The sequence below is a fragment of the Notolepis coatsorum genome, assembly GCF_963971535.1.
Source record: "Notolepis coatsorum genome assembly, chromosome: 8".
Lineage (NCBI taxonomy): Eukaryota > Metazoa > Chordata > Actinopteri > Aulopiformes > Paralepididae > Notolepis > Notolepis coatsorum.
The window spans coordinates 48,344,521-48,358,126 of record NC_140172.1 but is presented as its reverse complement, the minus strand read 5'-3'; the positions used below and the strand labels follow the sequence as shown (position 1 = coordinate 48,358,126).

General features: G+C 42.3%; 1 pseudogene across 1 annotated transcript in view; it reads right to left on the bottom strand.

The window, feature by feature from the left end:
• LOC311233444 (neurobeachin-like) overlaps positions 1-13,606 on the bottom strand; it is a 129,061-nt pseudogene that overhangs the window by 37,482 nt on the left and 77,973 nt on the right. The window contains exons 22-26 of the transcript in view: positions 13,574-13,606; positions 10,987-11,113; positions 9,277-9,396; positions 4,708-4,835; positions 3,609-3,670 (exon numbers count right to left, since the gene is read on the bottom strand). The exon at positions 13,574-13,606 is cut by the window's right edge and continues 119 nt beyond it. The product of the transcript in view is annotated as a neurobeachin-like (transcript). The remainder of the gene's footprint in view (positions 1-3,608; positions 3,671-4,707; positions 4,836-9,276; positions 9,397-10,986; positions 11,114-13,573) is intronic.

The following is a 13,606-nucleotide window of genomic DNA, read 5'->3' as shown; positions in this document are numbered from 1 at the left end:
GAGAGAGAGAGAGAGAGAGAGAGAGAGAGAGAGAGAGAGAGAGAGAGAGAGAGAGAGAGAATTAAGTACATTTGCTGAAATACAGTTGTTCTTAATTTTCTCACTTGCTATGTGCTGTATGGAAGGGATGAGAACTATAGAGCTGGGGTTGAGACAAAAGGACGAGAGCACACGAGGACCCGGTGTCAGACGGAAAAAAACAACACCCAAATGGAAGGAAGAGATTAAAAAGAGAAGAGCTGGGAAGGAGATACAGGGAGGAACACATAATGGAGTTTCTTTCATCTATTCTATGGCCGTGGAGAAAGCTCTGTAGTGGTAAGTTCTATTCTGTTTTCATTCTGTAGAATACTACTTCGAGTAGTACAAGTCTGCTCCTCTTTGCAGAGAGGAAATGTAACATCACTAGCAATTAGGACATTTTCTGATAAAATTAAACCCCTTGTGTTTTGTAATTTTTTTTTTATAAAGAGACCTCATCCTACAAAGGACTATGGTTTTGGCTGCAAATGATTTGAAAAATTGACCATGGTGTAATGAAGTATATAATGTTAGCATTAAACCAACTATTATAATTAATTCAGTATTCTATTATTGAATGTGCTAACTGTAGAGCCAAGATGGCTGCCTCATAGGGTGGGTCTGTAACTAGACACCTCTGTGAGTGCACTTTAGACTTGCCACTCAAAGCGAGAGACCCAACTGGCACATTATGTTATATGTGTACTTTGTATTGCTCACAGTGCCATTGGAAGATGCAGTTTATACAGTGAAAGAACCTAGACACCACCATACTAGCAGGGAACCTGAACAATACAGCTGGAAAGCCACAGCACACCTACAGTAGTGGAAGTTGGTCACCATGGATTTGAAGCCACTTCCTCTACCAGTGTACGCAGTGAGTAAGGGATTTGTAGCAGTGGTGTCATTTCAGAGTAAAAGCCAAGGTATGGCAATTAGGGAGGGGGGGGGGGGTGAAGGGTGGATTTTTGTTGTCAAATCAGTTGCGCAATAGTCACTTTTGGTGAGTTGTTTCTATACAATTCACTTATATGACATTTAGGTATGACACATGACTACACAAGCATTTTTAGTATAGAAATGTGTCAACAGACTAAAGCGGGGAACCACAATATTTTGCATACAATTTATGCAGAATGTAATATCATAACTGTCTATTATTTTTCTTGCAATTAAGCCAATTTTCCTTAGGTACGGTTTTGAGGTGTGTGTTCAACAGAATGTAGTATCAAAAACACGTTCACAAAAAGTATGGGTTACTGAATGCTGAACTGCACTGTTATAATCACTAAGCCATTGTAAGACCTTACCTGTGTCCCTGTATCACTTGTCTCTGCTGCCCTTTGATTAAAAAACGTCTGTATGTCCATTTTCCTTTTTTTTGTGGCATATTTGAGTTAGTAGTAAAAGTCACCTAGTAAAAGTGAGATAATTGACTATATCAAAACATGCTAGGGCTGTACCGAATAGTTCGAAGAAGCTTCGTTCATAATGTTGACATTCGAATTATAAATCAACATAAAAAAAATTGTAATTATTAAAAAAAAAAAAAGAAAAAAAATTTAAATGTGCCAAGGTATGGCGAGTGCCATACCTTGCCATACCAAAATGACGCCCCTGATTTGTAGTCGTGGGCTTTACATCAAATCATAAAGACATCTTTAGTACTGTATACTGTATAATGTATACTTCATCAGATCATATATTTAGCATTTAGATTATATATTAGATTAGATTTAGATTAGATTATTGGATTATTAGATTATATATTGCATATATTTAGCATTTCGTATTTTTTTTCAGATTATATATTCGATTTGATTTAGATGATTGGATTATTAGATTATATATTGTAACTATTTATTGTAGGGCAAATATAACTGAGAGGGCATACGTACCCTCATCTCGCACCTTGTTGCCCATAATGCACATTATTATTAATTATATTAATTTGTTATATTGTTTACACTGCTTTTTTACTACCTGTACCTCCCCTCCCCCAGGCTGCTATGATGCTTGAATTTCCCCCAAGGGGATCAATAAAGGAATATCTTATCTTATCTTATAAGCAGCAGAGGAGAGTTAACAGTTACTGGAACGAGAATGAGCACAAGACAGGGAAGTGGAGTCCGCATACTCCCGGTATAATTAATTTATTAACACAGAAGAGAACTGTGACTACAGTACATAGACAGCATACTACTGACAAGCACTGAAAAGCAGTGCACTCAAAACGCCACTCTCAGTGTTAATAAATCTATTGTCTCTGGAGCTTCCAGTGTGAGAGCAACGGATGGTAGAGTTGTTTTACTCTATGCTGTCAACAGCTCATGGTCTAATCCTTTCACATAATTAAGTATATTGCTTACTGATGTGATGTGGTTTCTGAACTGCTGAGCAGCCCGTTTCAAGCCAGCAGAATCATTGTTATTGAGATTGATGACGCCGAGTTTTTGAAGGTTGTTTGTTGTTTGTTATGATGCTGTGGGTAGCGGCAGCTGCAATACACATCAGACTGTGCGTCTGATCAGTTCTGATAGTGGACGCGTCTGATCAGTTCTGATAGTGGGTGTGTCTGATCAGATCTGATAGTGGGTGTGTCTGATCAGTTCTGATAGTGGGTGTGTCTGATCAGATCTGATAGTGGACGTGTCTGATCAGTTCTGATAGTGGGTGCGTCTGATTAGTTCTGATAGTGGGCGTGTCTGATCAGTTCTGATAGTGGGCGTGTCTGATCAGTTCTGATAGTGGGTGTGTCTGATCAGTTCTGATAGTGGGTGTGTCTGATCAGTTCTGATAGTGGGTGTGTCTGATTAGTTCTGATAGTGGGCGTGTCTGATCAGTTCTGATAGTGGGCGTGTCTGATCAGTTCTGATAGTGGGCGTGTCTGATCAGTTCTGATAGTGGGTGCGGTGCGTCTGATCAGTTCTGATAGTGGGTGTGTCTGATCAGTTCTGATAGTGGGCGTGTCTGATCAGTTCTGATATATCATCTGAAGAACAACAACCATAAAGATTGGTCTGGGTCATAATTGTTGGCAAAATTGCTAGACATGTTGCCCAAATATTATGGAATTTTGAGAATGATGTTGTAATGTTAAGACATGGAAAAGGAGAGCTTATAAAGGTCACAATATGTGAGAGTACACTAGATAAAGTGTATACTGTGTGTGTGTATATATATATATATAGTGAGTCAGAGAGAAAGAGAAAGTGAGAATGAGTGTGTGAGAGAGAGAGAGAGAGAGAGAGAGAGAGAGAGAGAGAGAGAGAGAGAGAGAGAGAGAGAGACAGGCAGAGAGAGAGACATATAGAGACAGAGATAGAGACATAGAGAGAGAGACATATAGAGACAGAGATAGAGACATAGAGAGAGAGAAAGAGAGAGAGACAGACAGAGAGAGACAAAGAGAGATAGACAGGCATAGAGAGAGATAGAGACAGACAGGGAGAGACATAGAGAGAGAGACAGGCATAGAGAGACAGACAGAGAGAGACATAGAGAGAGAGACAGGCATAGAGAGAGACAGACAGAGAGAGAGACAGAGAGAGAAAGACAGGCATAGATAGATAGAAAAAGTTACCAACCTGAGAACAGAGCAGCATTACCAGCTCCACCACAGACGTACTAGACTTCATACACACCAGACCTGCAGTACAGACACATACAGCACAGTCAGATGTCTCTCTCTCTCTCTCTGTCTGTTACACTCTCTCTCTGCTCTCAGTCTCACAGATGCACACACACACACACACACACACACAAGCGCACACCTTTCCCAGTCTCGCAAATAATACAGTATCATCGTCTAAGCAGATACTTCACTGTCGGCAGTCACTGTTGTTGCACACAGTGACTATAGTTCAGTTCATAAAGACGCATGCTACAGTACAGAAAAGACAAGAACAAACTGTAGAGACAAGAGATTAGAAGAGGGGAGAAAGAGGGAGGGAGGAGATAAGAGAGGGAGAGATGTCCAGACCAACACAGAGACAGTGGTTCAGACAGACGGGACACAAGGAAGCAGGTGGTTACGACAAGGAAAGAGTCACATTTACCACAGTCTACTGTTAGCAGGAGAAACAATAGTATAAACACTTCCAATACTGGCAGTAATAACTAGAGCACTAGCATGAATACTTCCAATACTGGTAGTAATAACTAGAGCACTAGCATGAATACTTCCAATACTGGTAGTAATAACTAGAGCACTAGCATGAATACTTCCAATACTGGTAGTAATAACTAGAGCACTAGCATGAATACTTCCAATACTGGTAGTAATAACTACAGTAGAGCACTAGCATGAATACTCCCAATACTGGTGCTAATAACTAGAGCACTAGCATGAATACTTTCAATACTGCAAATAATCTGATGTAAACATTGTTTGGCTAGCTAGCTAGTCTGATCATGGTGCAAAACATTGATGAGTCATACCTGACTTGACGAATGAGTGTAGCAGCCAGCGGACAGAGAGAGACACACAAACACACACTGCACTCAATCGCTCATTCACTCACACACTCGCTTACTCGCTCACTCACTCGCTCACTCACACTCACGCACACACACACACATGCGCGCGTGCGCAGACAGCTTGGTGAGGGACAGTGTGAATGGGGTGTAGACTTCACAGAGAGGACGCCAGGTAGAGGTAAAGGAGCCCCTGTACAGCACCTGTACCTTCTATGAGCAGTTCCTGCCCATGGCTACCCAGCAGAGTCCTGGAGAGGAAGGGTGCGAAGTCCACGAAGATCTCCCTCAGCAGGGGGGCGACCTTCTCTAGAGCGCGCTCCAGCTTGGTGGTGATGCTGTAGGGGAGGGGGAGGGGGAAGATAAGGGGGGTCGGGGGAAGAGAGTAAGGGAGACGGAGGAGAGGGATAGAGGGAAAGTTGGAGAGAGAGAGAGAGAGAGAGAGAGATAGATAGAGAGATGGGGGGGGGAGGCGACAGGAAGCGTGGAAGGGCACGAAAAAGAAGGACCGATAATATAGAGGGATGGATAGAGAGGAGGTGAAAAGAGAGAGAGAGAGATGAGAGGGTAAAAAGAAAAGTCATTAAAGTCAGTAGAGCAATCAAAAGGAAAGGCAGCTGGTGAAGAAAGCACACAGCATGAGTGTGACTGTGACAACACTATGGCACTGTGGTGCTATGGCCAGGCTGAGGTCAGCACAAGGAGTGAAAGGTTAATGGCATTATGCACTTCGGAGTTCATCGTTGGCGGTTAATCAGCTGTTTTGTTGGGAGTAGGGCAGGATGGGTGCTGCACCGAATCCTAAACCTCCCGAACCTGCCGTCACGTTGCTTTTGGGTTGCCCCGGCTAGCATGGTGCCAAGAATGCTACAAAATGTACATGCAAAGTTATTTGAGAAGCATGTGTGTGACTCTGTGTGTGTGTGTGTGTGTGTGTGTGTGTGTGTGTGTGTGTGTGTGTGTGTGTGTGTGTGTGTGTGTGTGTGTGTGTGTGTGTGTGTGTGTGTGTGCGTGTGTGTGTGTGTGTGTGTGTGTGTGCGTGCGTGCGTGCGTGCGTGCGTGCGTGCGTGCGTGCGTGTGTGTGCGTGCGTGCGTGCGTGCGTGCGTGCGTGCGTGTGTGTGTGTGTGTGTGTGTGTGTGTGTGTGTGTGTGTGTTGTCACAGGTGATGGGAGGACACCTCTCAGGTTAGGGTCTGTCCACAATGACCCTCAAGTCAAATAGCTCAACAACTATTGGCCGGCCGTGTGTAACAGTATGTGTGATGGGTGAAATATATACGTATCCTATGTTCTGGCGAGAACATGCAGAGAGTAAGGCAGGAAGTACTATAAACAAAAGAGCACTCTAAGAAGTAGCGTTCTACAGAGCCGAGCTTGCAGTGGAGTGAAGTGCATCATTATGAGCATGTGGTATCTTGAGTTTGGGAAGGCATTTGATGACCACACTGTAAAAAAGAAGACTGTAAAAAAAACTGTAAATGTCTGTCAGCAACGGTTGACAAATACTTACTGTCAAATTACAGTAAAAATATATTTAGAGATTATCTCTCTAGAAGCTAGGAATCAAAGTGCGAACCCTCCAATCTGGTGATGTCACGACTGGGATGTAAACAATCTGGGGCTACTCCATAGACAGTGAATGGGACTCTGACTTTATGGTTGTGTGAGCTCTTACACCCAAATGAGGTTCATATTCTAGCATTGCTAGACGGTCTGAACCAGAATTAAAACCTAATTCTGGTGTAAGAGCTCACGCAAACATTTTATGGCCTCATAAATTCAGAGCCACCGATCATTGTCTATGGAGCAGCAGCCCCAGATTTGACACCTCAGTTTGGATGGTTCTGAGAGGATTCTCCTGATGTCCAGCTAGAGAGCATGTCCACAAACACTGACTGAACCGTCCTGAGCCACGGGAAGAACACGACATGAACATCAACCCTTCAAATGGGTGGTGGCCTTCCCCTTTCAACCCTTTTTCTACCACACTACCAAATGGTTAACCCTTTCACTGCAAGCGACAATACAGAAGGTTTCACAACCACACTACAACCTTAACCTTCTGTAGTGTGGTAGTGAAAGGGTTAAGATAAACATGAGCTGTTGGTCCAAACCAAAGGATAGAGAAAGATGCATAGAAATTGAAATTGATAGAATGGCCATAACCATTCAGATCTACGTTCTTGAATCGTCATTTGCCTGGTGCAATTATGATGGCTGCCATAGGATGTTTGATAATGTTGTCATGAGACTCAGTGTTGGTTTCATTGTATGATAGCTGTTTGTGTTGCCATGGCAACATTCCAGTTGTGCTGAAAATTCCAAATTCCACACAGTGTCTACTTACAGACAGTTTCGGTGGAATTGTGTGGAAATGCTTTCCTGTTGGAATGTTAGTTTTTGTTTGTTTTGGTGTCAAATTTAAACCGTCTATAGATTCTATTTTGGCCCAAGTTAATTTCCTGTTGTAGTGTTTGTTAATACAGTAGCTGACAGGAAATACACTGCGGCCCACAAGCTGTTTCCCTAGCAACGGAATTCTTCTGAAAATGTCTATAGATGGTTTAAGTGGAATTGTGTTGCTCGGAAACAGCTTGAACCCAAGTTTATTTCCTGTAGTGGTGTTTGTGAACACCAGTAGCTGAGAGGAAGTCAAATGTAGTCTATTCTAGAATGTTGTTTTTGTTGTCAAGTTGAAAATGCAGATGGTTCTAAAAAAAATTGACAAAAAAATTAAATAAAATGGAGATGGTTCCATTGTCAACATAAACATTATAAATGGACTACATTTCATTTCCCATCGGCTATCAAGGTTTTTATACTTGTGAAAAAGTATCATGGTAGTTTGATGGTATTTTTAGTTTTACCATGTTACCGGCCATTGTATAAATAATTGACCATGGTACTGCCATGGTAAAAGTCATGTATCACCATGGTACCACTTCTGTACTTAAATAACCTGTTATCGGCTAATGCAATTTAAAAGATACCAATGGTATTTCCATTATTCTTTGGTTACTACCATGATGGTAGTACCATAAGTGATATTTCTTTGGAAATACCATAATACAGTCCTACAAAAATAGGTCTAGATGACATTTCCTTGACAACAATGCAGAAACTAGTTGTTTACTTCCACTTCCACTATGGTAATCAAACCTTTAGTTATACACACTAACCTTCTCAGCTTCAGGGTCTGAAGCCATCTATATTACACAATGGCATGCACATTTCTTGATTCTGATTGGCTAAAACGGTGAAGTTGCCGGTTGTTATTTCGTATAACACACTCCACGTGATCCCAGAACCCACCCACAACCGAATAACTTTTTTTCCGAATCACTCCGCCGTTCATTGTTTTTGTGAATGAAACCAAGATGGCGGACAATAATCTTTATGAATGGATGTATTGATTTTGTCATAACGACTCATTCAAAAAAGATAAAGTCACCTGGAATATGTTAGTTGTTTACACAATGTTGGATTATGTAATTGGTTTGTCATGACTCATTGTAAAACAAAATATAAATCGCGGGGGGGTTCTGAGGGGAGTGGCCACTGGCTGACAGTCTCGGGTGCCGGTGTTGTGCCGAATTCGGACTCCCTGCCAGAATCCGACGTGCATACACTTTATCAGCCTACCCAGCATGTAATACGTTCTTTGTTTCAAGAGTTTCGAAGCTGTAAGCAGAATACAAGTCATAGGAACACCCACAATATAGTGTTCTTCCCCCTTCCTACTGTATAAGAAAGAATTAAAAACACATTGCAAGGAGAACAGAGGTTATTTCTTGAGTTTATGTGTATACAAAACCCTTGCAATAAATGTGTCTTAAATGAATGAAAAGCATACATAGCACCTAATGCTGCTCTGGATACAGGTAGTAGCATATATCGTGTGGGTGTTCCTATGACTTGTATTCTGCTTACAGCTTTGAAACTCCACTTATTTCGTTTTACAATGTCAAAGCCTTTTAAATATAATAAAAACGTCCCCGTATTTCTGTCCGCTTTATCGTTTTATGACAGACATATGATAGAGTGTATGCGCCAATAATAACAAGTTGAGTTCTAACAAAGAACGTATTACATGCTGGGTAGGCTGATAGAGTAAATGCTTGTCCACGCGAGGGGGAGTCGGATGCTGGCAGGGAGTCCGAATTCGGCACAACACCGGTTGTTATTTATATATATAACACACTCCACGTGACCCCAGAACCTCAATGTAAATAAACCACAATCACCCTACAAAAGGTTCTGAGAATTCTGTTCCAGCTAAGAGGCAAAATAACGACACAGATTTTTTCACAAACTGCACTATAACCGGGAATGTTACGATCAATGTAAATAAACCATAATATAATAATAATAATATGGTTGGGTGAATTGGGTCATTGTATAAAAGACATTACATCACTTGAAGTCGTGTGTTATAGGAATTAGATCACACCTAGGGGGGTCTAATGACCCTCCGCTGCGCGTCGGGCCTAACAACCACCCCTAGGCGTGATCGAATTCCTATAACACACTCCGTCGTGTGATGTAATGCTTAAATACAATGCCCCTTTCAAATGACAACATAGTCAATATCCTATGGCAGCCATCTTAGGTGTATGGAAGGAAATGACCTTGATACACTAGCGGAGGCACATTTCTATCCATTCAACATCTGACCATCCATCCTTTCAAGCATAGCATTCTTGTGAAGGATAATTAGTGTTTAGGGCATTGGGGTTGCGTGGAGGCTGGGCAGGGGGGTCGGGATGAGGGTCTCCTTGCCTAAAACACTGTCCTGCATCTCGGGGAGCTGTCTGGAAGCCTGCCAGAGAGCTAAAAGACTTGAGCTCAGGGGGCGTCTGACCGCTGCGCAGTGCGCACTGCTCCATCTCACAATAGGCACTGCAATACAAACCACACACACAGATTAAGGAACACACACACACACACATACACACACACGCACGCATGCTCTCACACACGGTCGCACTAACCTTAATTGAATAAAGGGATATAAAACACTATGTCTGAGGTCGGAGACTGTCGACAGCAATATTGCGATAGAGGTAATTATGCTCTAGTATAGATTAACCGACATTATTTTACGACAACACATCTTATCATACTTTAGTAGTTTACTTTACTTTATTAGTGAGTGTAGTGAAGTGTGGTATGGACACACGCAGGGATGGGACACAGTGAGTTGTGTTGTCATGGCTCTGCTTTATTTATTATGTTGCTATGTATGAGCACTGACGTTTATTAGGATTGTTTACAAAAACTTTTGAGAAACTTGTTTCTATAGTGCCAGTGATTGGATAGGGTGGGGTAGGTGAGGGAAAACATTGATTTTTTTAAATTAAAATCATGCTAATTAACATACGATGGATATGTGCTACAGTATACAGTGAGGTGTGTATGTGCTTGTGTGTGTGTTCACATACTATGTGTGTTTGAGAGTATACTATGTGTGCCTACCACCAGCGATGCCTGTGAGGTGAACAATGGGCAACTGTATTCAAGATGTCTACCCCCATGTTTGATGTCCTCCAAATCTGCCCCCACAATGCAAAGCGTCTAATATCCATTTTTTGGCGTTTGCTAGCATTAGTGGTAAAACTGTACAGCTATCCCTGCTACCAAATGATATAGCTAACGCTAGCTAATATCTTTGGTCTAGCTAGCATTAGCTGTAAGATCTGGTAGCTGACGTAGCACTAATGTATGGTACTGTAGCTAATGTTTATTTTAATTTTTTTATTATTATCTTTTTCCCCCTCCTTTTTCCGATTTTTCTCCTATCCCACCCTTCCTGGTTGTTGCGCACTTTCCCCTACTGTTGGTCCAAGAGACCGGAGACTGTCACATGCTTTCCTCCGACGCATGTGCAGCCAGCCGGCAGGCCAGAATGACCGCGCAGGTTCTCACCGGGGAGAGTGTAGCGTGTGGGAGGCCGCACTACTGTATCTCTCCCTAGGTCCTACCCTTGCTGAGCAGGCGCCCCGACCGAACTGTAGGGGTCGCTGTCCACAACGCCCAGGACCCACCCTTCAGCTTTCCCACCCTCTAATACTGCCAATTGTATTAGTGTAAACGACCAGCCAAGCTGATAGCAACGCCGGGAGCTGGATTCGAACAGGCGAATCCAGCGTCTCCGGCGTTGGTGACGAGCGCAATCTCCGCTACTCTACTGTAGCTAACGTTACCACGGGTCCTAGCAAACAGCAAACATGGATGTTCAATGCTTTGCATTGTGGGCTAGATCGGACGGATTGAATGACATCAAACATGGGAGCAGGCATCTTTAATACAGTTGCCCATACATGATAACAGTTGAGGAGGGCAGGAAGACTGAGTGATACGGCGGGAATGAAATGGGGGGACAGACTAGCCAGAAGAACGAGGGATGAGGATGTGGGGGTCAAGTAGAAAGTGAGTGAGTGACAGAGGGGTATAAAGCAAGAGGAGGGGAGGTGTGAGCTTCTCTCTGACCTCATGTTCTCCATGGTGTCCTCTGGCATGGGGGCCACCGTCTGCACCGCCGGCACGTTCTTACTGGTCGCACCGTTCACAAACGATGAGGAAGAGGAGGAGGAAGAGGAGGCTGAGTCTGTAGCGCCTAGGTAGATGATGGATGTTGAGAGGGAGAGGGAGAGGGAGAGAGAGGGAGAGGGAGAGGGAGAGGGAGAGGGAGAGAGAGAGGGAGAGGGAGAGGGAGAGGGAGAGGGAGAGAGAGAGGGAGAGGGAAAAAGAGAGGGAGAGGGAGAGACAGAGGGAGAGAAAGGGAGAGGGAGAGAGGCATTATTTATTGCATTGCTGCGCTACAACTCAACAGAAGCAGTGTGATGATGGCTAACTGGGAAAAACGAAGTATAGGATTAGGTAATGTGTTAATGCTGCTGTGCACTTATGGCCAAATTTGCTTCAGTTAGGACAACATATGCTGCTGCTTTTGTCTTCGTGTAATGGCCGCTGTTGTTGAAAACAGCATTACAATCAATACACAGAGTTCATTCCAAAGGAACAACCCATTACCATTCTGTCATCACCTGGCCATTATGCACACATGCTCTCTTGGTCTGGCAGGCTGACAAAGCTGTCACACCAGACTGTTACAATAGACCTGCTGAGGAGGAAGCTACAGAGAGGCGGCACTTACTGGATATTGTATCAGTGTTTCTTAAGTTATGGGTCCGGGACCCGGAAATGGGTTGTGGACCTGTTTCTTTGTGTCGTGGACCTGTTTCTTTGTGTCGTGGACCTGTTTCTTTGTGTCGTGGACCTGTTTCTTTGTGTCGTGGACCTGTTTCTTTGTGTCGTGGACCTGTTTCTTTTCCCCAAATGGCCCCAATTGCCCCACTGCATTTGCACAATACCTCTAACACTTTTATATATTGTGTTTGTTTCTGACACTTTTATATATTGTGTTTGTTTCTAACACTTCTATTTAGTGTGTTTCTAACATTTCAATATAGTGTGTTTGTTTCTAACACGTCTATATAGTGTGTTTGTTTATAATACTTGTATTTAGTGTGTTTGTTTATAACACTTGCATTTAGTGTGTGTCTAACACTTGTATTTTGTGTGTTTCTAACACTTGTATTTAGTGTGTTTCTAACACTTGTATTTAGTGTGTGTCTAACACTTGTATTTTGTGTGTGTCTAACACTTGTATTTAGTGTGTTTCTAACACTTGTATTTAGTGTGTGTCTAACACTTGTATTTTGTGTGTGTCTAACACTTGTATTTTGTGTGTGTCTAACACTTGTATTTAGTGTGTTTCTAACACTTGTATTTAGTGTGTGTCTAACACTTGTATTTAGTGTGTTTCTAACACTTGTATTTAGTGTGTGTCTAACACTTGTATTTAGTGTGTGTCTAACACTTGTATTTTGTGTGTTTCTAACACTTGTATTTAGTGTGTGTCTAACACTTGTATTTAGTGTGTTTCTAACACTTGTATTTAGTGTGTGTCTAACACTTGTATTTTGTGTGTGTCTAACACTTGTATTTAGTGTGTTTCTAACACTTGTATTTAGTGTGTGTCTAACACTTGTATTTAGTGTGTGTCTAACACTTGTATTTTGTGTGTGTCTAACACTTGTATTTAGTGTGTTTCTAACACTTGTATTTAGTGTGTTTCTAACACTTGTATTTAGTGTGTGTCTAACACTTGTATTTAGTGTGTGTCTAACACTTGTATTTAGTGTGTTTCTAACACTTGTATTTAGTGTGTTTCTAACACTTGTATTTAGTGTGTTTCTAACACTTGTATTTAGTGTGTGTCTAACACTTGTATTTAGTGTGTTTCTAACACTTGTATTTAGTGTGTGTCTAACACTTGTATTTAGTGTGTTTCTAATACTTCTATTTAGTGTATTTGTTTCTAACATTTCTATTTAGTGTGTTACTGCTTACGCGGTCACATCATTATGACATCATTAAGCCGATAACAGAAATGAACAGTCGTTTCCTTTACCGTTTAAGCCAAATTGCTAACTCTAAATGACCGGATATTGCAATGCTAAGCTAGTTTGGGCTGCCACTTAAAAGTCTAAATCCCCTGCTTCATCAGAGAGAGAAATGTATATTAGAAGGCTTTGTTCACAGGGAACACAGCCTCACAACCACAGACGAAGCTAGGAGCAATCTATTAATAGACCATTTGTTTTCCTATAGGTTCAGCAAAGACTCAGGAGTTGCCGGGAAATACGTCGTATTGATTCTATAACGACAGGCAAGGCCACGGGTCCTTCATACATCAACTTTATTTAGTGTAATGTATTGACACGTTGTCTTCTATGCACACGTCTGACGAGAAGAGAAGCATGAAAGGTGAACAAGACAAGAAGACTTTTATCACTTCTCCGCCCCCTCTCAGGCTTCTCAAACACTTGTCATCGTACAGATGTCGACCGGCTGTTACCCTGTGAGATAAAACACTGTGTAGGCGCAGAGAACAAGCTTCAAGTGGCTGAAAATACCTGTTGAGTGCGGAACAGATGTGAAGGTGTTTGAAAGGTTTGCTTGCGTGGAGCTCCCGTGAGCGTAGGTGTTATCTTCTGCCTGAGCTCATTACCTGTGGTATTGATCATGCTTTTGGGCGTTGCCG